The following is a 23,711-nucleotide window of genomic DNA, read 5'->3' as shown; positions in this document are numbered from 1 at the left end:
CCTACTGCAATAGTTGTGATTTTTACCAGGATTACAACAGTATTAGAGAAAAGAAGAAAGCATATTTAAGAGATGGTTTGAAAGTAAAAATAGATTAGATTTTCCAAGGGGGTAGAAGAAAGCCCAAAATAACAGGTTTCAAGCTTGAGAGGCTAGGAAGACAGTGGTTCCCCTAACAGTAATAAAGAAATTCTAAAGGGAGAGTAAGGGAAGGGGGAGTTAATGAGTTCATTTTAGACATATCTAGATAAAGATAACTATGGGACATTCAATTTCAGATATATAACAGATAAACTGGAAATGATTATCTGGAGTTTAGGAAAGGTTACATACAGCTAAAGAGATCTGACAATCATCAACATGGAGATGATAGTTCAATACAAAATTAATAACAGAAGTAAAATAGTAAAGAGAAAGAAAAGAGCCTAGGACAGAACCCTAGGAGACACTAACAGCAGAAATGAATTGGGAAAAGACACAATATAGAAAAAGAAATGGTCAAATAGAACCACAAGAGAACAGTGTTATAAAAAACTAGAAAATTATCAAAGAAAAAAGAGTAAGTGTTAAAAGCTACAGAAAAGGGGTAGCCAGGTAGCGCAGTGGATAGAGCACCAGCCTTGAATTCAGGAAGACCTGAGTTCAAATCTGTTCTCAGACACTTAACACCTCCTAGCTGTGTGATCCTGGGCAAGTCACTTAACCCCAGCCTCAGAAAAAAAAAAAAAAAAAAAGAATACAGGCTTTAGACGAAGAAGGTTTAGTTTTAAACACTTCTTCAAGACTCAGATGCATGACTAGTGCGAATCCCTTCACCTCTCCAGGCCTATTTCTTCATGTGTAAAATAAGACTGAACTGAAATGACCTTCAAGATTCCTTTCAGGTCTAGACCCCATGATCTGATACCATATTTAAGTGAAATCTCACTACAATGGATTCAAAGAAACATTCTAATTCCGGTGCCCTTTAGTAGTCTCAGATTTTGCCCAGAAGCTTCAGGGTTCCTGGAATTTATATTAAAAGTTGCAGATATTCTAGCAATAATTTTCAGCTGCCACAGTCAATAAAGATATTGAAAGTTTTATGGATTTGAATTAGGACTATCATATCTTTGCATGGCAAATAAAAAAAAAAAAAACTTTGCCTCTAGTATGAGATAATACATATCTCAACTCTACTTACTTTCATGTACTTTCTACAACTTTTTGTATTTGATTTTTCTGGACAGTTTAGAATTTACATGATTTTCTTTTCCAAATAAGAATAAAGTGGCATGAATTTCAAATACTTTCTGGTTTTCTTCCCATCCAATCCATTCTGACTGCTTCTACACAGTCTAAAAAGGTACAAGGGTCCTTACCCTCAGATGAAGCTTTTGCAGATTGTCAGATAACAGTCTCTGCTACCAGGTTTCTATGACAATTACTCAACCAGCTGTTTTCAGTAGTCATAACCTAAAGACCTTCAGGCCAGTTTTACTTGGGATCAGCTCTCATCAAGGTAAAGAATAAAAGCAGATGAGACAGACAAAAGATTTTTCCTTGATGTAATAATCTCTCTCCGTCCCCAAATTTTTTTTTCTCCCTTCACCATATTCTCTCTCTCCTTTCTGTCTGTTTCTTTCTCTCTCCTTTTTCCTCGCCCTTTCCCCTACTATGCCCTCATGACTTTTCTTTGCTGTCTGTCTACAGACATCAGACTACCAAGCTTTCTTTACTTTTTTTTATCAGTGTCACAGAATACTCAATCTGAAGATGGAGATCCAAGATTCCAATTTCAGCTTTGCTGTTACCTTGTATGACCTTAGCCAATTCCCTTCCTAATTTGGAACTGTTTCTTCACCTATAAAATGAAAAAGGGGTTGAAAGTTTTGGCTAAACAATTTCAAAGTTCCCTACCAGCATTAAAGCCCAGGTTCGGTAGAGTTGGATTACTTGTCCTCAATAGTGCTCTGGCCCATTGGTTTTCTATAACTCTCCCAATTCAGCTCCTGGCCCAGGCCCTTTAACCTGCTGCCATATATTACATAGTAAGACATGGATTAATTCCAGCCCATAATGATCCTTTTCCTTTTCTGAATGAATAGCACTCATCATGTTTCTACCACTTAATCATGTACTATCTTGTATTCAGGGAATTTTATAGCTAGAAAAGACCACAGAAAATATCTTGTGAAAATCCCTCATTTACTGTGTTGGTTATTTAACTTCCATGCTTATGCTTTGTCTATCCAGACAAATTCTCAGATTCTCAAGGTCAGGGACCCATAGCACAGACTTCTCGGTATCACCCATCCCCACCAGTGACTTTAATCAAAGGCTTTTATTGTGGACTAGGGAGTATTAACAGAATGGCAAGTTGTCTAAAAGAGATGGCCTTTGCACATCTCCCAGTTGCTATACTGAGCTGAATAACCAGATATAACAGCATATGCAAGCATGCTGCTCAAAAATCCAAGTCTAAATCCTAAAAAGTCACTTTAAGAATTCCCAATGAATTAAGAATTTACAACTGCAGGCACAGGATTAATTTAGGACAACAGAACCTGGATTCAAATCTCATCTGTCCAGCTTCTCTCTGGTGTGGCCTTGAACAACTCAATCACTCTAACCTCTTTTCTCTTCTCTGAAATGAGGGGGGTAGATTAAATGGTTTCTAAAGGCCTTCTAAATCTATAATCCTACAAAATGGATAATTTTTTTTTTTCTTCTTGCCAATACTCAAAAAGAACTAGGAGCTAGGGAATACAAAAACAGAAAGATATGACACATTTTTTTAATCCATCTGTACTGATGACATTTCACAATGTTGTCAAACAGGTCAAATAGATGCATATATCTAATAAAATAATGAGCTCTAAAAATAATAGTTTTTATTATAAAGTCTCAGGATTTAGCGCTAGAAAGGTTCCCTAGAAGATAAACTAGTCCAATATTTATATTGCTACTGAAAAAACTGAGACCTAGATGGGTCAAATATCATAAAATGAATCAAATGAGTCACCCAAAGAGCAAAGTTGGGATTTAAAATCAGGTATCCAAAATGGAGTATTCTTTTCTCCCATGATTCCATTAGGGGCAAATTTTTATCAATTAGGAGGCATCTTTATAATTATAATGGAAATAAATGAGCGGAAATATATGTGATTATCACTGCTTGGTCATCTAACATTGCTTAATTTGACCTCTATTTTCAAACTAAACTAATTTATTAAATGTTATACTGATAAACAACCCTTGAACCTGGTAGCCATGGGAAAAAGGCAACTTATTTTTCGAAGAGCAGACTGACTCAAGGTTCATGGGCATGATTTTGCTTTTGAATTTCTCTATTTGTTGCAAGAAATTTTATTAAGAAAAAGCATCAATCCAAATTATACAGTTTTAATTTTAAGGAACTTGGGCTATCCAAATCATCCCTCAAAATTCCTTCTAAATTCAAAGAAAAAAAACAAAATTACCTTCTTTATTTTGAAATCTGAAGACCAGTTTCTACATGAAATCTTTCCTGATTCCCTCTCTAATCAGTTATATTTAATTACTCTATTTACTTTCTTTGCATTTGTTCCAATTGATTAAAAAGCAGTTTTTATTGAAAACATTTGACCAGGTTTACTATGTAACAGATCTGAAACATTACCTCTAAAGAATTAATGGTAGGAGCAGCTAGGTGGCGCAGTGGATAGAGCACCAGCCTTGAATTCAGGAGGACCAGAGTTCAAATCTGGTCTCAGACACTTAATACTTCCTAGCTGTGTGACTCTAGGCAAGTCACTTAACCCCAGCCTCAGGGAAAAAAGAATTAATGGTAAATGATGGATGTAAGGAGGCTGCTACACAAAACCAAGTAAGAACTCTAGAGAGTAGGAATAAAGAATACCATAAAGATTATATGACAGAAACAAGAGGAGCTGATCATGTAGCAAAATCATAGGATGACAGATGGACAGCCAGAGTGTCCCACTTGACCTTGACCCTGATCCTCCACTCTATCATGTCAGGAAAAAGCAAGGAAGACTTCCAGAATATTGAGTATGAACTCCCTATAGCAAACTTTTAGAACATGGAAAGGAGACAAACTCATCACCTCCTGTTATACATTCTCCCTCTCCAATGACTCCTTCCCACACACCTGCAAACATGTCAGGTCCTAGCCAATCTTAATCTTCGCTTAGTCCTAACTTTTTCCAGCTGTCCCCATCCCTCTCTGGACCTCCATTTCAAATTTCCTGAATTGTTTATAAAGAGGAAATTCAGGAGAGAACATAAACAGAACAGTCTTTGTAGTGCCATGTTGAATATAACTTGTTTTTTTCAAGCCTGTTTTAATAGACTCACATTTCATATACATTCTCTTTTTCTGACTTTTGTATATTCAAATGTTCAGGTAGATGATTTTCTACCTTATCTAGCTCATTTTTTTTCTTTTGGAGCAGGGCAGGGGAGGGGCAATGAGAGTTAAGTGACTTGCCCAAGGTTATACAGTTAGTATCTAAGGCCTATTTGAATTCAAGTCTTCCTGATTCCTGGGCCTGTGCTCTATCTACTGTGACACCTAGTTGCTCCCTAGTTCATGTTTTCTAAATTGGACAACCCAGATGTCTCTAATTCCTCACTACCCATTCTTTCCTCAACTTCCTGTAATTAGGTTCCTACCTCCCTTCACTTACTGAATTGGTTTCCTCAAATAATTTCCTAATCAACAAATCCAATGTTTTCAGTTACAATGCTCCTTGACTTTTTTCTTCCCTCTCCCCATTCCATCCAACAGATATTCTTCTCCCTTACCTTCCTTTGGGGACTCTAGCCCCTTCTGGTTTTCCTACTATTTCTTCTAACTCACAGGTTTTTACTTAGCCTTTTCTGTGTTGTGAATCCCTTTAAGAAGCTTGGGGAAGTCTATGAGGCTCTTCTCAGAATCGCATAAAATAAAATGCATGGGATTATAAAGGAAATCAATTATATTAAAATAATTACTAAAATATTTTTAAAATAAGCTCATGGGGGCAGCTAGGTGGCGCAGTGGATAGAGCACCAGCCTTGAATTCAGGAGGACCCGAGTTCAAATTTGACCTCTGACACTTTACACTTCCTAGCTATGTGACCCTGTGCAAGTCACTTAACCCCAGCCTCAGGAAAAAAAAATAAATAAATAAGCTCATGGATCTCAAGTTAAGAACTTTTGTTCTTATGCCCAAAGGGCTATCACAAGGTGCATCCCTTTGACTCAGCAGTGTTTCCACTGGGTTTATATTCCAAAAAGAAAGGGATCCACATGGGCAAAAATGTTTGTGGCAGCCCTCTTTGTAGTGACAAGAAACTGGAAAGTGAGTGGATGCCCATCAGTTGGGGAATGGCTGAATAAATCATGATATATGAATGTTATGGAATATTAATGTTCTAAAAGAAGCGATCAGCAGAATGATTTCAGAGAGGCCTGGAGAGACTTAACATCAACTGATGCTAAGTGAAATAAGCAGAACCAGGAGATCACTGTAAACGGCAACAAGATTAAACGATAATCAATTCTTATTAGGATTACCAGGTGAGAACTCAACTCAGGTTGTCTGGACAGTGACAAGGTGAGAACTCAGGTCGTCTGGACAGTGACAAGGTGAGAACTCAGGCTGACTTGACAGCTCTCTGGCTCAGACCTTTGTTTCGGGCCTTTAAAGGGAATTTACACCTTTAGGAATTCTAAGAGGAACAAGTTCATTGGTGGAAGTATTTCTCCACGCCCTGTTGAGTCCTTACACGCCCATTCTTGGGAGGATAAAAGAAGGGCAGCATTGGTCTGAGAGAATAGACTCTGGGATAGTTTTTGACTCCAGGCAGGCTGAAAGGAGACCAGTCTGATTTGAGGAAGGACAAGAGTTGGAGGAGATTCAGAGCTCCCAAGAAACCTGCGCACAGAGGAAAAGATTTTACAGATCTCCTCCCAGAGAAGGATTATAATTGAGCAGATGACCAGACCCTCACAATTCAAGAACTTTACAAATTCTGATGGATATGACTCTTCTTAACAATGAGATGATTCAGACCAGTTCCAATGGTCTTGGAATGGAGAGAGCTATCTACACCCAGGCCTGTGGGAACTGAATATGGATCACAACATAACATTCTCACTCTTTTTGTCGTTGTTTGCTTGCATTTTATTTTCTTATTCATTTTCTTTCCTTTTTGATCTGAATTTTCTTGTGCAGCAAGATAATTATATAAAAGTTTACATATATTGGATTTAACATATATCGTAACGTGTATAACCTATATTGGATTGCTTGCCATCTAGGGGAAGGGGTGAGGGAAAAGAGAGGAAAATTTGGAACACAAGGCTATGCAAGGGTCAATGTTGAAAAATTATCTGTGCATATGTTTTGAAAATGAAAAGTTTTAATTTAAAAATAGAGAAAGTACTTAACTAACTGTACTTATTATTGTGTACCAATATTTGGCTAATCCCTCCCTTCCACAAAAAATCTCTCATATTTATAATCTCCTTTCTATTCCAACTGTTCCACCCTAGTGCAAGACCATTTCTAGATTATAATTATTACCTAACAGGTCTGTCCATCTTAATTCCCTAACAAGCCTGCCAGAAGAATCATCTTTCTTATGCATGGATATACAAGTAACATTCCTGTGTTTATTAAAATAAGCCATTAGTGATTTCCTCCCATATACTAACTTCTAACTCCTCTGCTTGGTATTCAAAATCTACCTGTCCTCCCTTTCCACTGTTGTTTCATATTATTTCTCTCTAGACTATGGTCCTCCCTGCACTGCCCAGCCTCATCCAAAAATAAACAAACAAAAAAACTAAGACTTGTGTTTTCATACTGTTTCTAGACATGAAGTAGTCTTGGTCAGCCTCTCAGTCTATTAAATTCCTACCAATTCTTTAAGGCCTAACTCAAATGTTACCTCCATTTATGATATATTTCCTGATAAAGAATAATCTTCCCTTTCAAATCTCACACAAAACTTTAGTAACTCTGTAATACATACATCATGTATGGGTTCCTCATTTATTCTATCAAAATATAACCTTAATAAGAAGCAGAGACTATGTTTTATCTACACTGTTCCCAGCATCTAGTATAGTGGCCTATAATTAGTAAGTTTTTAATATTTGTAGAAAAGGAAAGAAATACTTAATATTTGTCACTTGAGATTAGTTTTAAGCCAAATGTGTAATAGAATCATATTTTATGAGTTATGTATATCATTTAATAATTATAACAGACTAGAGATAATAAATTACAAAGACTACCCATTTTATAGGAATTTGATTGTGATTTTAGTATTTTAAATTATTAAAGGTTTATGATATGTTGTACTTTTGCTTTTGTATCACATTATCTATGATTTGATGCCAAATTCTTAAGTCAAAAACACAATCCCCAATTACATTGTTCCTATGGGAAAATGCAAACTGTTTTATGATCTAGTTATGATATGGTTTCCAGGATTATATTGTGATGAACTGAAGAACATATAAATATATTTTCTCTTATTAATAATAATACTGGCTAGCATTTATATAATGCATTAAGGTTTGCAAAGTCCTTTACAAATAGTATCATATAAGTAAAGTGCTTTGCAAACCTTAAAGCACTATATAAATGCTAATATTATCATTCTCACAATCCTGGAAGATAGGTGCTACTATTATTCTTTATAGTTGAGAATTCAAATATAGTGGGTACCTGAAGTGAAATTTAAATGTGGGTCTTTCTAGATCCTGTGCTCTGTGCACCACCTAGAGCCACAACTTTTCAGGAACATAATCATATCTAATTCATAAAGTATACTTGTGATAATATTGCTAACCTTCCTAACTCTTCCTTACCTTGTGCCAATATCCCTCCACCCTCATATCCATTCAGTTGTCAAATGTTTCAATTTTTTTTTTTAACATCTCACTCTTTACCACTACTCAGACAGCACATTTGTCTGGAACTTGACCCAGGCTAAACCAATACTCTTTTGCATGTTTTCCCCGATTTGTCCTTCCCTTGCCATTCCATTTTCCAGATACCAAATGTGATTTTCCTAAATATAAGGACATATATAATCTTCCTAACAATACACTTTAATAGTTCCCTATTGCCTCGAGGATAAATTCCTCTTTGGGACATTTAAAATCCTGGAGAAATATCCTTTAAAATTCTGGCCCCTCCCTACTTTTCCAACTCTGACCTCTTAATTCTGTTCTTAAACTCTACAACTGAACCAAACTGGCCTTTGGATTGTTTTTCACCATTCTATTCTCTCTGCCTTTTTTCTGGCCCTCTTCCAAATCAGGCCTGCACTTCCTTCATACTTCCACTTCTTAGAATCCCTTCCCTAAGATTCTACTGAAGCACTATTACCCCAGACCTTGCCCTTCCCCACCCCAGGTATTACTGCCCTCCTTTTCAAAATTAACTTGTATTTATTTTGTAGATGATGTGTGTAAAGGGACATGTAAATATTGTCCTTTCAGATAGAAGATGATAATCTCCTTGAGAGCAGGGACTGTTTCATTTTTGTCTTTGTATCGCCAAGGCCTAGCACAATACCTGGAATGTCTCATAAATAAACAGCTAATTTGATTTGTTCCAGCCCTCAAAAGCAGTGGCTTTTTTTTTTCCCTCACAGCAGTATTCTGGGACACGAGGTATTTCAGCACACATTTAAGTTACTAACAACTGGAATTCTGTAGCAATTTTCCAGATCTTGGGATTCCACTTATCTTTTCTTTCCTTCCCTTCCATCAATCCCTGAGCTTCTATTCTTTACTTCTCCAGGACTCACAAGGAAATAAGAGGCTTTGCATCTCTACACACAGCACTTTTGTAGTAATCAGCAAACTGGAGCTGGGAATAGGAGCTAAGAAGGAGTTTCACAGGATCCCTAGCAATACATGTGCTTTGGCACAAATCCTTTGAGAGACACTGCCTAAAGAATTTACAAGTAAATGGAAGGACCAGTATGACAGTAGCTGTCTAGATTTAAGTTGATTAAATCCAGAATTAGAAGTTAGCTTTAAAAAAGGGAAGGGAAAAGCTGAAGAAAGTGATAGGAGGGGGAAAAATCCATGTGAATTATGGGAGATGAAGGAAGTGGAGATAGAAGAATTCATTCAAATCATTTCATGGGAATGGAAGATAAAGGATTGTCTAGGCACAGTTTGGCAGACAAAGTTGAAGGGTCAGCCATCTTCTCACTATAATACTGGCTTTTAAAAAGTCAAGAACTATGAGCAAAACACCACAATACTAACATCATGACACAAATTCACCGAAGTATTAAGAAGCTACTTGTCGAGTTCTATGGGACTGGAAAGATTATACATCATTTGAAAAAGTGTTACTTACTGTCCTATTGTCACAAAGAGTTGAAAAAAAAATGCATGTTATAATATTATATCAAACTATTATAACCTAAAAAAGTCAGAGTATGTGAATTGGATAGAATCTCTTAAAGTATATTTAGCTAGTATGTACAATAAGGGGACAACCACAGTAGAAAATATCAGAAAATATTAAAAGGAGAGAAATGGTAGACTATAAGCAAAAAGAGAAAGGAACAAACCTGCAAGACATGTGAAAAATCAATTTGTGGTTGAGAATTTCCCATGGTTCTTCTTGTCTAGTGCAGACACTTTATCCTATCTTAAAAGAAAGAGGACTGGGGGAATCTTATCAAAGGTTCTTTTATGAAATGGAGGACAAACTTTAAAAATCTATTACCTTCAACTAACTACAATTCTACTAGGAAAAAATATATGAACAGGAGGTTTTTGAGTCTCTTATAAAATGGCGTACATTATTTTTGGATCCAAAATATTGTATATTAGATTAACATCTAATTCCAACAAATAAGAATTTCTAGTTCTTAAAAGTATTTAGGTTTCCATTATCAGCTGGGGTAGTCATTTTGATAAGTCAATATCTATGAAATATTAAAATATTTCAGCAAAAGTCATACTAAAGGTCATTTCAACCACATTTCAAGATAAATATGTTATATAATAAAAACATACTGATTAGGATATATGTATGGTAAATAACAATTACCTTTCATCAAATTGAGAAACTAACTTTTCTGAATATTCGGCTAAATATTCAGCTTATTTTTCACTTAAAGTACTTGAGAATGACTAAAGAAAAAATATTCTGTTGATGAAGCTATGAATTTGTCCATTCTAGGACACAATTTGGAATTATGACTTTTTTTTCAAAAGAGATTAAAATGTGCAGCCTATTGAACCCTCAGATCTTACTGCTAGGCAGACACTCTAAGAAAAAATCTGTCTTTGACAGAAAGGTTCTATATATATACTCTAATATTCATAAAAGTATTTGTTAGAAAAGAACTAGAAAGAAAGTAGATACCCATCAAATAAAATTTTTAAAAGTTGTATATTGATTTAATGGAATATCATTATATTGTATGAGATAATAGAATATGATGAATATGAAGATCCTCAAAAAAATCTCTATGAACTGATACAGAGTACCAGGATTGGCTCCAGCAAAGTAAATGGAAATAATAAAACAAAAATAAATTATATGATAACAATGACCAAAACATGCAAAATGTACTTCTTTCCTTTCAATGCAAAGGCACTCAGTATTCTATATACAGAGAGCACTCAGGATGTTGGATGTAGACCACTGCATTAATCAGAATCAGCTAATTCTGAGGAACTCATCCCCAATTCCAACTTTCTTTTTTTATCTTGGTTACAAAAGGCAACTTGTTGGGAAGAGAAGAAGAGATATTTGGAAATGAATGTGACTTAATAGCAAAAGGTATCAATAAAATGTTTTAAATTAAAAACTAAAAAACTTTAAAGCACTGAATCCATTTAATATTTGTTTTCTTTTAAAAACAAAAGATTCTTTGATGTACTTTTAACGAAGTAAGTAGAAGCAGGAAAACAATATAAACGAGTACAAAATAAGTGGAAAGAATACCAGAACTGAAACTGAATGCTATTAAATAGTAATGACCAACTTTTCTTTGGAAAAAAAAAGAAACGAGAATGAACTCTTCTTTTCAGAAATGGAGGATTAAGGACACACCAAACTTCATATGTTAGACATGATATACATATTGATTACAAGGAAAGACTTTCTGGGAAGGAATGGGAAAGAAACATAGTGGGAAAGAAAGATGAGATAAAAATTAAAAGATATCAATTTTTTTAATTTTTTAAAGAAAGGGACTTCATAGAATTTGAAAGTTAGGTCTTTGGAATATTTATCAAGACTAAATTAGTAAATGGTCAAAATTGATTCAGTAGAAATTTCTAGTTATAGGAAAAAACTTGTGATCAAGTATATAGCACAGTACCTTTGGACATTTATCATTTATTAAGAAAATGATATATTGGTTCTGGGTCAAAATTTTTTGTTTGCTTTAAGTAAGTCCATAACCATTAATGACTCGCTAAAATTTTCTATCATAATTTCTAAATCTGCTACCAAAAACAGTCATAAGCAGTTAGTAGGAGAACTTGTTACTCCTCAAAAAACACAGTATACAAGTTATTTTATTCCTTAAAATGTTTGACTATACTTAGATTCAAAATTAATTTTAAGAGAAATAAATATTTACTAAACTAATACAATATATAATTATATTTTCCCCTCCTGAAGCTGGGATTAAGTGACTTGCCCAAGGTCACACAGCCAGGAAGTGTTAAGTGTCGGAGACCAGGTTTGAACTTGGGTCCTCCTGAATTCAAGGCTGGTGCTCTATCCACTGCGCCACCTAGCTGCCCCTATAAATTATCTTTTAGGAATGAGAAATCTAATTTTTTAGAGCACCTTGCTTCCAAATATTTCATAAATATTGAATATTAGAGACAATTATTCCAAAGAAAGCCAAACTGATTCATTTTGCTTTTCTTTATCAAAGTTAAAATTCTGGAGAGTCAATGAATTGAAAATAAATCAATGGAATAAAATTTAAAATAGGCAAATAATTTACTGATTTAAATTATGTTTTACTTATCTTGTCCTTAGTTACTTCGATTTCCTGGCAAGTAAAGGAATATTTACACACAGGATTTAATACATTTAAAAAAAAAATTCAATTAGACAATATTCTAACTGGACAACAAAATGACCAACCAGTCCTATTTTATACTTTTCTTTTAGATTTTCATCTACTGCAAGGTTTAAGTTTTAAAAGAAAAGCTAAGCAAACTTACAAATAACTTTTCAAGCACTGGCTGGGATGAGAAAGGAAAAGCTTATCCTATATACTCAAGCCCTTTTACCTCATTAATACTCTAATCTGTTCTAATCACTCTAGTTGTTCATTTCTTTAAAGATACACATAAAAGTGGTCGGTTTATTTAACAGTGAAAAAAATTCTTTCTGATATATATAAAAAGTCTACCCTTTTCATTAACTCAATAACTATCTCAGTCTGAAACAGTTTGGTGGTCTTAGAAAAAGAGAAAATGGAGGACTATGGGATATGGGAAAGATCACTGTCTTCAAATAACTGAAGGGTTTTCCAATAAAAGACTTCTGCTTAGCCTTCAGAGGGCAGAACCATAGAGATGAAGGCAAGCTCTGGCAGGAAAAATTTCCCAACAGTAAGAGCTCTTCAATACTGAAAGGGGCTGCTTCCTAGGATAATGACAATTCCTTGCCCATGATTGGTAGCCTTTAAGGCCAGGCAGAATGGTCACTGTTATAGATGGCACAGAGAAGATTCAGATTTTCAGCGCTGTACTTGATTCCTCTTAATATTAAGCTTCTATGACAGTATTTCACACACTCCTACATCACTTCACCAACTCTGCACCTCAAATTTCTGTTACACTCAGTTACATTACAAGAGTAAATTAATTTTGTTAATGCATTGTAATAAAGTTCTTTTTGAAGCCCAATTTTGGAAACCCCAAAACATGAAATTTCCACTTTGATTTAAACTATTTTTTATCTCCACATCCAAACCCAAGCACACCTGAGGCAATACTTCTCTCATTCAGTACTCTCATCTAGAATCAAACTGAACCTAAGAGCATTTAGTATTGTTACTGAAAATATTTTCATTCTATTTACTCTTTATAAAAACAATAATATGAATAATGAACTTCATTAGTCATTATTTTTGTTTCATTTTTCTCCAACTGCTTCACACTTCTCATAAAATGTTATAGACAATCAAACAAGGACAGACCTTGAACAGTCACAAGGTGTAAGACATTTCCTCTCAAAAAGCAAAATCTTTGTCAGTAGATAGACAATACTATAATAAAATCTTTATGCCCAGCCTATATGTAGGCAGCATTGATAGGTAGCATTTGCAGAGCATTCAAAATAACATTAAGCTAGTCATTATTTTCCTCCACCATCTTTTTCATCTACATACTTCAAAGAAATCACCAGTGTAAGATGTTAGTTACCCATATCAAAACCAACCCAAAGCAGAGGGCAATATAAACCCAGATGGTCTCTTTAAAATCTGTCCAATTCAACTTTCAAGGTGGTCTTTATATCAGTCCCATAATAGACCCAGATCATTACTTATAACTGCTATTTACAAAAACTGGTATTTAAACAGCAAGCATACACAAATATGTATATAACAAACTTAGGGTTTAAACCTTACATACACATATACACATTCTTTCTCACCAAAGATAAACCCAAAGTCTAGTTTTAACAAGCTTTACATTGCAAAACAATTAAGAAATGTCTCCTCTACCTAAAACAGTCATTTTGAAAATATAGGGGGGGAGGGAAAGGAGGGAGATATATTCCTGTTCCCAAAAAGTGAGGGGCAACTGAGAAGAGGCCAAGGACAGTGAGAAGCTACTGCATATTTGCCCAACATAAAGTGCATGATCCTATCTTCCAAGAAATAGCAAGAGAACAGAACTAAGAAGAGTAGGCACAAGGTGGAAGTAAAAAAGAATCTGGATTTTTTTTTTCAGCCCTTTAGTTTCTGATTTACTTTTTTTGATGCCTGCAAGAGAAGGCCACATGAGAGGGGTAATGATGTGCTTAAGACAAATAGTACTCTTCCCTTCCCCCATTTTTACTCCTCTTTCTCCCAAAAAAGAACTGTGTTTGTCTGTGCAAGCCTCGTCCCAAATATGGGAGAGAGATGTGTGTGTGAAAGAACAATGAGCTCTCAGCCTGGAGAGAAAAAGAGAGACAGAGAGACAGATAGACAGAGACAGAAACAGAGACAGAGAGGGAAGGAGAAAGAATGAGAGAGTGAGAGTGTCTTCATTTGGACCTCAACAAGGAAATCTGTAAGCCAGCTCTCCACCTAGTCTAACAAAACAAAAACTGGTTTATCATTTACAGTAGAATAAACTCAGGGAGTAAATCCAAGGAAAGAAATATTTACCCAGAGATCCAAAGATGTTTTTATTATCACAAAGATCTATTCTCTCGCCCCTCCTCACCAACAGCCTGAGAATGAGCAAGCCAATGTACACAAAACCAAAAAAAAAAAAAAAAGTCTTCATTTTAAATTGAAAGCAATTATTGAAGCCGCTGCAAAATCACAAACTACAAAGTTTCCCTTTTACAAATTATGGTTTTTTTCTTTAATAACAAAACAAAAATAAGGCTATTTCAGAATTCTTTCTTTCAAAAGTACTTTCTAAAAATGCACCTTAAAATAGTAACACATACTGAAACATTTAAAGCACCCAGTCCCTCAAGGACACATATTTTGCTTGTCAATGTTATAAGTCTGTAATCCAGAAAAAATGCAAGGAAACCTTGGAAAAAAGGCAGAGGAAAATGACAACTCAACAATGAATCATTTTGTTTTCTTCTCAGCAACTTCTTAAAACAACCAATTTCAGTTGAAATGCAATGTTATGTCTCTTTCCCACCCAATACTAAGGGGAAGTACTCGTGTTCTTTGCATGTCCTTTCTTTAAAAAACAAACTAGAAGATACCACCAGAACTGAAATGACAGCAGGGTTTTTATTCAGATGTGTGACTGCTGATTCTGCATTATGTACAATCACATAAGTAGGGCTAAATTTTTAAAAATACAGTACAAAGGGCAGACTGTCCCCTGATGGGAGGATGATGGGCAAGTTCCCCTCCACTAGCCGACTCTCCACATTCATTCAGGAGACTCCCAGGCTGAATCACTGGGTGCCTTTTCCTCCCACAGGTCACAGTGATTCAGTTACAGAAAATATCTCAACCACCGACATCTAAAACCAGAGCAAGAATAATAAAGGAGCAAAAGGAGGGAAGAGATACATAGTTACTTTCCCCTAGGCCAGAAGTCCCTGCCCTTTCATTCCTCACAATGGGTCGTCCCCGGGTCCTCGTCACTTTCTCCAACTTGCAGAATTCAGAGCCCGGTTCAGAAATGCAGCCCCCCCCGCCCGGGGTTCCCTCCATCCAGTCAGTCATTCCCAGGGCGCTTCCTCCCCACCCCAGAACCCTCCCCAGCCCCAGGTGGGAGGAGAGGACCGAAGCCGGAGGCGGCGAGTTAGGGACTTACCTTTCCCTACGGTCCTACACCATCCAAAAGGGATTTTGGTGTGGCCCAGCTGCCTCTGAAAGTGGAAGGGGAAAGGGGTGGGGAGGAGGTGTAACGTCCTGTTCGGGGGCAGCTGTGGAGACAGAGCCGGTGGGCTGGGAAAGGGGGCGAAGGGGTACGTCAGGGGTGAGAGAGAGGGAAAGAGCGATGGGGTGCAGCCCCCCTCCTTGATCTTTAATGAGGTTTAAACTAAGCCCCCCTCTCCCGGGGCTCGGGCAGCCCGCAGGGATGGATGCTTCAGAGGCAGGGCTCCAGGAGCATGTCTGGTGGTGGGTTTCCTGGGGAAGGAGAGACGGAGGGGGGCTCCCCAGGAGGATGCAGAGTGGGGGTGGGGTGATGGGGAGGATGATTTTTGAAAGGGGGGGGCGGCTTTTCTTTCTTATTCTTTCTTAGACCAGGAGGGAAAATGAGGCAGAGACAATGTAGGAGAGAGGAGGAGGGAGGAGGAGGAGCTGGAGGGAGGAAGGAAGGAGGCGGGGGACACTGAGGGAACCACACTGAGGGCGAGTGTCCCCGCGCGCGCGCGCGCGTGGAGCAGAGGGCGTGCGGGGCGTGCGTGGGCGCGAGCGTGTGCGGCCGGCGGGCGGGCGGCGGTGGCTGGGGCGGCTGGAGCGGAGGCGGCGGCTGGGGCGGCTGGGGCGGCCGGGGCTGAGGTGGCTAAAGCGGCGGCTGCTGCTGCGGCGGCGGCGGCGGCGGCGGCGGCGGCGGCTGCGGCTGAGGCAGCACCAGACCCTCCCCTCCCCCCGCCCCCGCCCCCCAGCGCGCGTCTGACCAGGACCGGCCCACCTCCCAGTATCGAGCTTTCTCATTGGCCTAACCCGGGCCCATGACCCTCGAGAGGGCTGGGCCAATGGAGGGAGGAGGGGACGGAGGCTCGGGATGGGACGGGATGGTGGCGGCGGCTCCTCTCATGAAAAGAGAGGAGAGAAACTGAGTGAGTGGAGAAAAGAGGAAAGGAAAGAAGAAAGGCGACGTAGGAGAGAAGAACGGGGAAAGCCAGTGTCTCGGGGACTCGCGCTGGCGGGCTGGAGCCAGGGAGCGCGCACGCGCCGCCGCAAGAGCCCGGAGCTGTCTACCGGGAGGGGGGAAGGGCCCCTCCCTCCTGCCTCCACTCAGTTCCATTCCTCCCTCCCCCTCGGGAGGAGGCGGGGCTGACCTCGTGCGCTCACCTCCTTAAACACCCTCCCTCCGCCCCCCCCAACACATATTCTCTCACGTTCTCGCCTCCTCTGTAGCCAGCTGTGCCCAACCCCCTAGTGCCCAATTCCTCCTCCGCCTCTGGGGGGGGGGGCGAGTCCCTTCTACTCCCCCCCCAAAAAAACACTCCTCCTTAGAGGGCAACTCAGGACAGAGAAGATTGTTGACTGCACCATCCCCCACCACTCCCGCAGTGAGGGGTCGGCTGGATTTTAATTAGGGTCGGTGGCGGAGGGGCTCTGAGGGGTGGTCTGTGGAAAAGCAAACTCCCTCCCCTCCCCCCAAAAAACACCTCAGAGAAAAAGACAGCTAAAATTACTGGATTTCTCCAGGAGCAGAGTGGGTTGCGACTTTGTGAGAGGGGGAGAGAGAGAGGTCCCTTTTCCTCTTCCCCCTTGAAAAAAATACCGCACAGAGAAAACCTATTTCCTCGTCCCCTCTTCCCGGTGAGGAGTGGGCTTTATTTTTATTGGGGGAAAATGGGAGAAGAGGACTTCTAGAAACACCTTTCAGAAAACCTTTGGAAATGGGAAATTTATGGGCTTCCCCTCGGAGAGGAACGAGGGGGTGGGTTTTGTTTTTATTAGAGTAAGTGGGATGGGTTAAGGAGAAGTCTGTTGGAAAAACTAGGAGCTACGCTTCCCCCTCCCCCACTCAAAAATGTGCTTAAGAGCTTCAACCTTTGTTAAGATTCTTTGATTGCCCTGTTCTAGAAAAGTGAAGGATGGGTTTTGTTTGTTTCAAAAAGGATATCCCAGTAAAAAAAAAAAAAAAAAAAAAAAAAAAAAGCAAGGCTCAGGATATGGGAAATTTGTTGACTGCTTCCACTTCAGGAGTGAAGGATGGATTTAGAGGGGAGAAGATCTATTGAAATCAAAATACTGTAGCCGGACCTAAAAGCAGCCCCTTTCTCCCCTTAAGGAAGACAAATTCAGATGATCGTAAATTTTTTGATTCCTCCCTTTTCCCCATAAGGGTTGAGATTTATTTTCAATAAGGGAACTTCTGTTGAAATATGGGGGCAAATCCCCAAAAAACTACGGGAAGAAAAAGGAAAAACTAGCGAGTTTTAGATACTCCTTGATTTTCCCTCAAAAGGAACTAGCAAAGGAGTGTGTTTTGTGACTATTGGAAAAGGTCTGTTAAAAAGCTGAAAAAATATCACACATGGCACAATTCAGGATTCATTTATTATGCTCTTCATTCAGAGAAATGGGGAGTGGATTTTGTTTTTATTAGGAGATGGGCTTTTGGAAAAGAAACACCCTCAAGAGCTGTCCCTAGCCCCTAAAATTAGCCAGGTTCCCCAAAACAAAAAATTAACATAAAGAATGACTCAAAAGATGGAGATTTGTTCTCACTGAAAAGAACAAAGAATGGTTTTTGTCTTTAACTGGAGTAGGAAGTGGGGTTTAGGATGGAAAAGTCCACAAACGAAAACCACTAAACAGAAAAACTCAGAACATGTAAAAGACAATTATTCTGAAAGTGGGATAGGTTTTATTAAGCAGCATTATAGGAAGAAAATCTACTGAAAAATTGTAGGTAGGATAATCACCCACCTCCCCCTAAAAAAAGGAAACTTCACCAAAAAAGTCAAGAAATGGGAGACCCATTGCCTATTGACAGGAGTGAAGATTTAATTTTAATTAGTTTGAGGACAGATCTCTTTAAAGATGGCAAAAAAATACTCCCTTTAAAAACTGCAAAGAAAAAAAAATATCTAAGAAGGTGGCCAGTTCACAGGGGAGGAGGATGGATTTTTTAGGATTTGGATCCAGCCTCCAAAACAGCCTTCATAGTCTCCCTCTCCTCCTCCCCCCCCCAAAAAAAAACAAACAGCTTTTCCTTACCTATGGCCCTGCAAGACCTAGATGAGAGAAGTCTGCTGGGAGAAGTCTGCTGAAAGAATTGAGGAATATATTTTTCCTTTTATTGAGATGGGATGAATTTTGATGAAAAGCTGAATCCCCAAAAACACTACTAGAAAACCACTGCACATGGTAAAATTCAGAAGTTCATTGGTTGCACATACATGAAGAAATGAAGACAAATTTTGTTTGGGAGGAGGAATGAGAAGTCTATGGGGGAGGGGGGAAACCCAGGGCACTGAGAATTCCTGGAGAGATGAGATACTGAAACAAGTGAGGGTGGATTTTATTTTTCACAGAGGAAAGTTTTGTGTGTGTGTGTGTGTGTGTGTGTGTGTGTGTGTGTGTGTGTGTGTGTGTGTGTGTGTGTTTTAATCTCCCCACTCAAAAAAAGAGACCCTTGTCTTGAGGAGAGGGAACAACCAATGAATTTCTCATCTGAGCTTTATCTGTCTGGTGCTTTTTGTAGGATATTTGGGGGAAGATGTCAAGGCTTTTCAAAATACATCCCTTAATGCTTTTAGCAGCTTTCTCCCATCGAAAGTTTTGCAGTGTTTATTAGAAGGCTGTAGGGGTAGGAGGAGAATTGGTATTTTCTACATATCTTCTCCAAATCCAAACCTATCTCTTATTCCTCTGAAGGGAATTGCCCATCTCCTTAGATCTTTTTTCTGTGCAACTTTTTTTTAAGAGCATGTTACCCACCAACTTTTAAAAAGACCTCCTCTCAAACTCTCTGCCTAATAAATACAAAACTCTCATTCCTTTCTTATGGGAGGAACTGTTATTAGTAGAGGACTGGAAAAAAGCCTGCATAAAAACTAAGATGGTACTTAAAATAGTTGCCCCAAATCATTAAACAGCAAAATTCAGGTGTAAATTTCACTAACTGAAAGGATCGTTGAAAAGCTAAAGGGAAGCTTCTCACAAAAAGTCTTAAAAAACACCCCCAAAACACTGTACATGGTAAGACTGTGAGACTCACAGACAGGAGTAAAAGATGGGTTTTGGTTTTTTCTAAAAGGGTGAGAGACCTTTTAGGAAATTAAGAGGAAAACCTTTCCCTTCCAAAAATCCACCATCATGCAGACCAAAATTCAGAAGATGGAAGATTTTTTTGCCCTCTCTGAAAAGTGAGAGATGTATGCTGTTTTTATTGGGTGAAAAAATATATTTGTAAAAATCTAAGAGAACAATCAACCCCTCTCCCTCCTAAAAAAAAAAATTCCTACATTTACTGGGAGAAGTGGGAGAGATTTTGTTTTTATTGGGGTAATGGTAAAAAGTGGAAAGTATTTTGGTAAGAGGGGTGGTGTACTATGCAACTAAGATATTGCTTCATTCCTGAGCTACCTCTTCTTATAGCCTTAGAAACAACTCAAGTGGGAGGGGTGAGAAAAACTTTCTCGGGAAGAGGTGAAAGAGGGATTTCAGGTTTGGTGGTTTGGGGGAATTTGCTTGTTTATTTTACAATCTGAGGAAACACATCCTTGTGTGAGTCCAGCTCTTCCTTTCTTTGCTCAGTGTTTCTTTCTCTTCTCAAACAGACTTTCAGAAAAGGGTGTATAAATCTTAAGGACAAAGGACCTGGGCAGCCCAAGTAGCCAGGTGCCACAGACTCTGCCCTGGGCTCCTGAAATCTAATAAACATTTGCTCAAAACTCAGTCAGTAGGCAGGTAACTTGGAAGAAAGCCTTTTACTTCAGAAGCTTCCTGGTAAAAATGGCAAACCCAGCCTCTAGTTTTTAAAGGACCACTTTGGGTTTTATTTCTAAATAGAAAGGAACGGTCAGAAGTAAGCTCTACCACCAACTGAGTACCTAGGAGATTTGGGGCCCATTGTTTTCCAGCTTTTTGCCATGAACCTGAAGAAAATAATATTTGATATGTTTTTTCATTACTTCCAGTCTCTGAAGACTAGTCCCATTTCAGTGACCACATTAAATTTCTCTAATTATCTAAAAGTGTGTCAAAATTCTCAGAACATGAATGTAATGGAAGACTATTGTTCTATAAAAAATGAAGAGGCTGATTTCAGAAATGCCTAGAAAGACTTCCATGAATTGATTCTCAGTGAAGTGAGCAGAACCAAGAAAACATTGTACACAGTAACAGCAAGATTATGTGATGATCAACTTAGCTCTTCTCAGCAATACAATGATCCAAGACAATCCCAATAGACTTGGGATGGAAAATGCCATCTGAATCCAGAGAAAGAACTAGAGACTGATTGAATGTGAATTGAAGCATACTATTTTCACCTTTTTTATTATTTTGTTGTTTTCTCATGGTTTTGTGCTTTTGTTCTTATTTTTCTTCCTCAACATGATTCATATGGAAAATGTTAAAAATTTATTGTCCATATATAACTTATATATCATATTGCTTGCTGTCTTTGGGGAAGAGGGAGGTAAGAGAAAGAAAAACAAATTGGAATTCAAAATCTTACAAAAAGGAATGTTGAAAACCTTTACTTAGCAATTAGAAAAATGTCATTTAAATAAAAAAAAATTTTTAAATACTTAAACATTTTAAAGCTTTACTTTATATCAAATAACACTTTTTGAAAGAAGGAAGTATCATAATTTTTTAAAAGAGATGCTCTATTTCCCCAAAAAAAAGTATAATTATTTAATGGGTTTATTTAAAAATGTTCCAAAAAGGTTTTCTAAATTTTCACATTCTATATACTATATGTATAACCATTGGAAGTATTTTAATTAAAAGCAAAATTCCCAGTGAACAGGATTTGAAATCTAGTTCATTGACTTAATAAAATCTATATTGAATTCAGGGCTCTGGGAAAAGTCTAGTGTAAATTAGTCCATTATTGATTGAAAATGTTCAGGTAAATCTTTATTAAGTATGTTTTGGTTACTATACAATGTATTCTTATTTTAGTACTTATGATTCAAATATAATAGGGTCTAATATCATTGGATGATAGCACATATTTCAAACAAAAATTCTCTGTTCATTTATTTCTAATCAAAATGTTAATTTGCTCTTTGGCAGCACTACTCAGGTTATAATTTCCACTTTCAACAGCTTCTAACTTTCAAGAAACAATTTAGCCTAATAGATCATTGGACAATGGACCAGGAGATCTAGGAATAAGTCAATTTTACCACTAAGCTTTCTGGGAGACTTCCAACAAATAACCTCTCTGCTGCAATTTCCTTAGCTATAAAGTTGGAACACTAATACGTGTTCTTTGCATAGCTCACAGTGTTCATATAAGAACTAAATTTAAAGAAAATAATAAAATCAATAAAATCCTTTGAGCATCCTGGATTTAGGTGGAACTATTTAACATCCATTTGAAAATAATAAAGTGAAAACAGCATAGTCCAATCACTCTAATTTCAATAATACCTACATGTAAAAGAAGCACTATTTCTAATACAGGTTAAACTATATAGTTCTTGAAGAGATATTATTCTATGAGGATGCCTCTGAAGTAGGCATTATGTATTATTCAGTTAAGAGGTCTCTATTTCACTACTTATGAGAGAACTACTTTGGGAAGAATCACTACAACAATCCTTAATGATTAATACTAATTTTGCTCACTCATAAGGATGTGGCAATAAAAGTATCTAAAATTGAGATGTCTCATAATTAGTTACCAAGTATAACCAGAAAGCACCAGAGTCATGCATACAGCAAATAAACTCTTTTTAACCTTAGAAATTACATATAGGCAAGTAGGTGGAGCAGCAGATAAAGTCAGATATCTTGAGTTCATCTTCTTGAGTTCAAATCTGGCCTCAAATACCTACTGGCTATGTGCCTCTAGGCAAGGCACTTAGCCAATTTTTTGCCTCCATTTCCTCATCCATAAAATGAGCTGGAGAAGGAAATGGCAAATCATTCTAGTATCTTTGCCAAGAAAACCCCAAAAGGGCTCATGAAAAGTTGGACATAACCGAAAAATTGTAAACACGTACAATTACACATAGGAATGTAGTCCAGTGAAATGTCACAAGATCAAGAGGCCACAGTTATACATCCTTTTCCATGATCTATGATCATGGTATCATCTAAAATCTAAGAAATATTTTGTTTAACAAATATAATTGTTTCCCTTAGCATCCCCACTACCACCAATTTGGGTGAATTTGATGAATTCCATTAAATTCAGTTCAAAGATATTTATTAAGTGCAAGGCAAAGTACTAAATGCTAAGAATACAAAGTCCACAACTTAATAGGTCCTGCTTTCAAAGAGTTTATATTCCACTGGAAGAATTATATCAGGTTCCCAGATAAGGAAATATAGCATATATAACAAGATTTTACTGCCCACAGGAGATAGCAGGGACTTGCTTCCTTCAGAGGACATTCTACATCACCCACCACCTGAAGAGAAATAGACTCCTTCTATTGGCAGTGTAACCAAAACAGGCCACACCTTCACTCCTATCAGACTAAGATACTCTAACCATCTTTCCAGCTGCATCCAGGTGGTGAAGACCCTACTGTACAACTCCAGTATGGACACTTTGAACGAAGCCAAGTTGGAGGAAAAGCTACTTTCCCCACCCATTAGATAATTTTGTCCTGGAAACAGGGACTTTAGGGTTTTGGTAAGCTTTTTTTGTTCCTTTCGGATCTAGGTACAAGTGATAGAGTCCCTAAGAACCTTGGAGGTGGAATTCCAGACTGGATGTTGGTAGTAGCCCAGCAGGAAAAGTCAGAGAAGATAGAAGTCCAAGAGGGTTTTGGATCTGAAATTTTGTGGAATCATGCTATATAGAATTGAGTTTAACTATATAAATATTTCCTCCCTCACCTCTCCAGGATCTGAGGTGACAGAGAAAGAAAATTATGACACATAATCCCCCTCCTCCCAGGTATTGGGGTAGATGTTGGATATTTGTAAACACCTTTAACAAATATTACTTCACAAAAACTAATCTGATTGTTGAATAATTAAATGAAACTGAGATACTAAAATAGGGAGAATAAAATCTGTGGGGGCTTAAGCCAATGACAGTAGTACTAAACCCACACATACTATTTTTTACATATAAGAGAACTCCAGGGGGCAGATACAATGTAACACAGATATTCAAAAAGATAAAGAATAAAGAAAAAAGAAAAAAACAA

The 23,711-nt window shown here is 37.8% G+C and overlaps 1 protein-coding gene across 3 annotated transcripts in view; it reads right to left on the bottom strand.

Annotated features, from left to right (window-relative positions):
• The window catches only part of RERE (arginine-glutamic acid dipeptide repeats), a 528,280-nt gene extending 512,140 nt beyond the window's left edge, over positions 1-16,140 (bottom strand). For 2 of the 3 annotated variants that reach the window (XM_074307772.1, XM_074307773.1), the window contains exon 1: positions 15,494-16,139. The gene's annotated coding sequence lies outside the window, so the exon portion shown is untranslated. Of the gene's footprint in view, positions 1-15,493 lie in introns of all 3 variants that reach the window. The other variant, XM_074307767.1, reaches the window with a different exon arrangement.
• Between the last annotated feature and the right edge of the window lie 7,571 nt (positions 16,141-23,711).

Source organism: Sminthopsis crassicaudata, chromosome 3 (genome assembly GCF_048593235.1).
Source record: "Sminthopsis crassicaudata isolate SCR6 chromosome 3, ASM4859323v1, whole genome shotgun sequence".
Lineage (NCBI taxonomy): Eukaryota > Metazoa > Chordata > Mammalia > Dasyuromorphia > Dasyuridae > Sminthopsis > Sminthopsis crassicaudata.
Note: the sequence above shows the minus strand (reverse complement) of the source record. Positions and strands in the feature narration are given on the sequence as shown.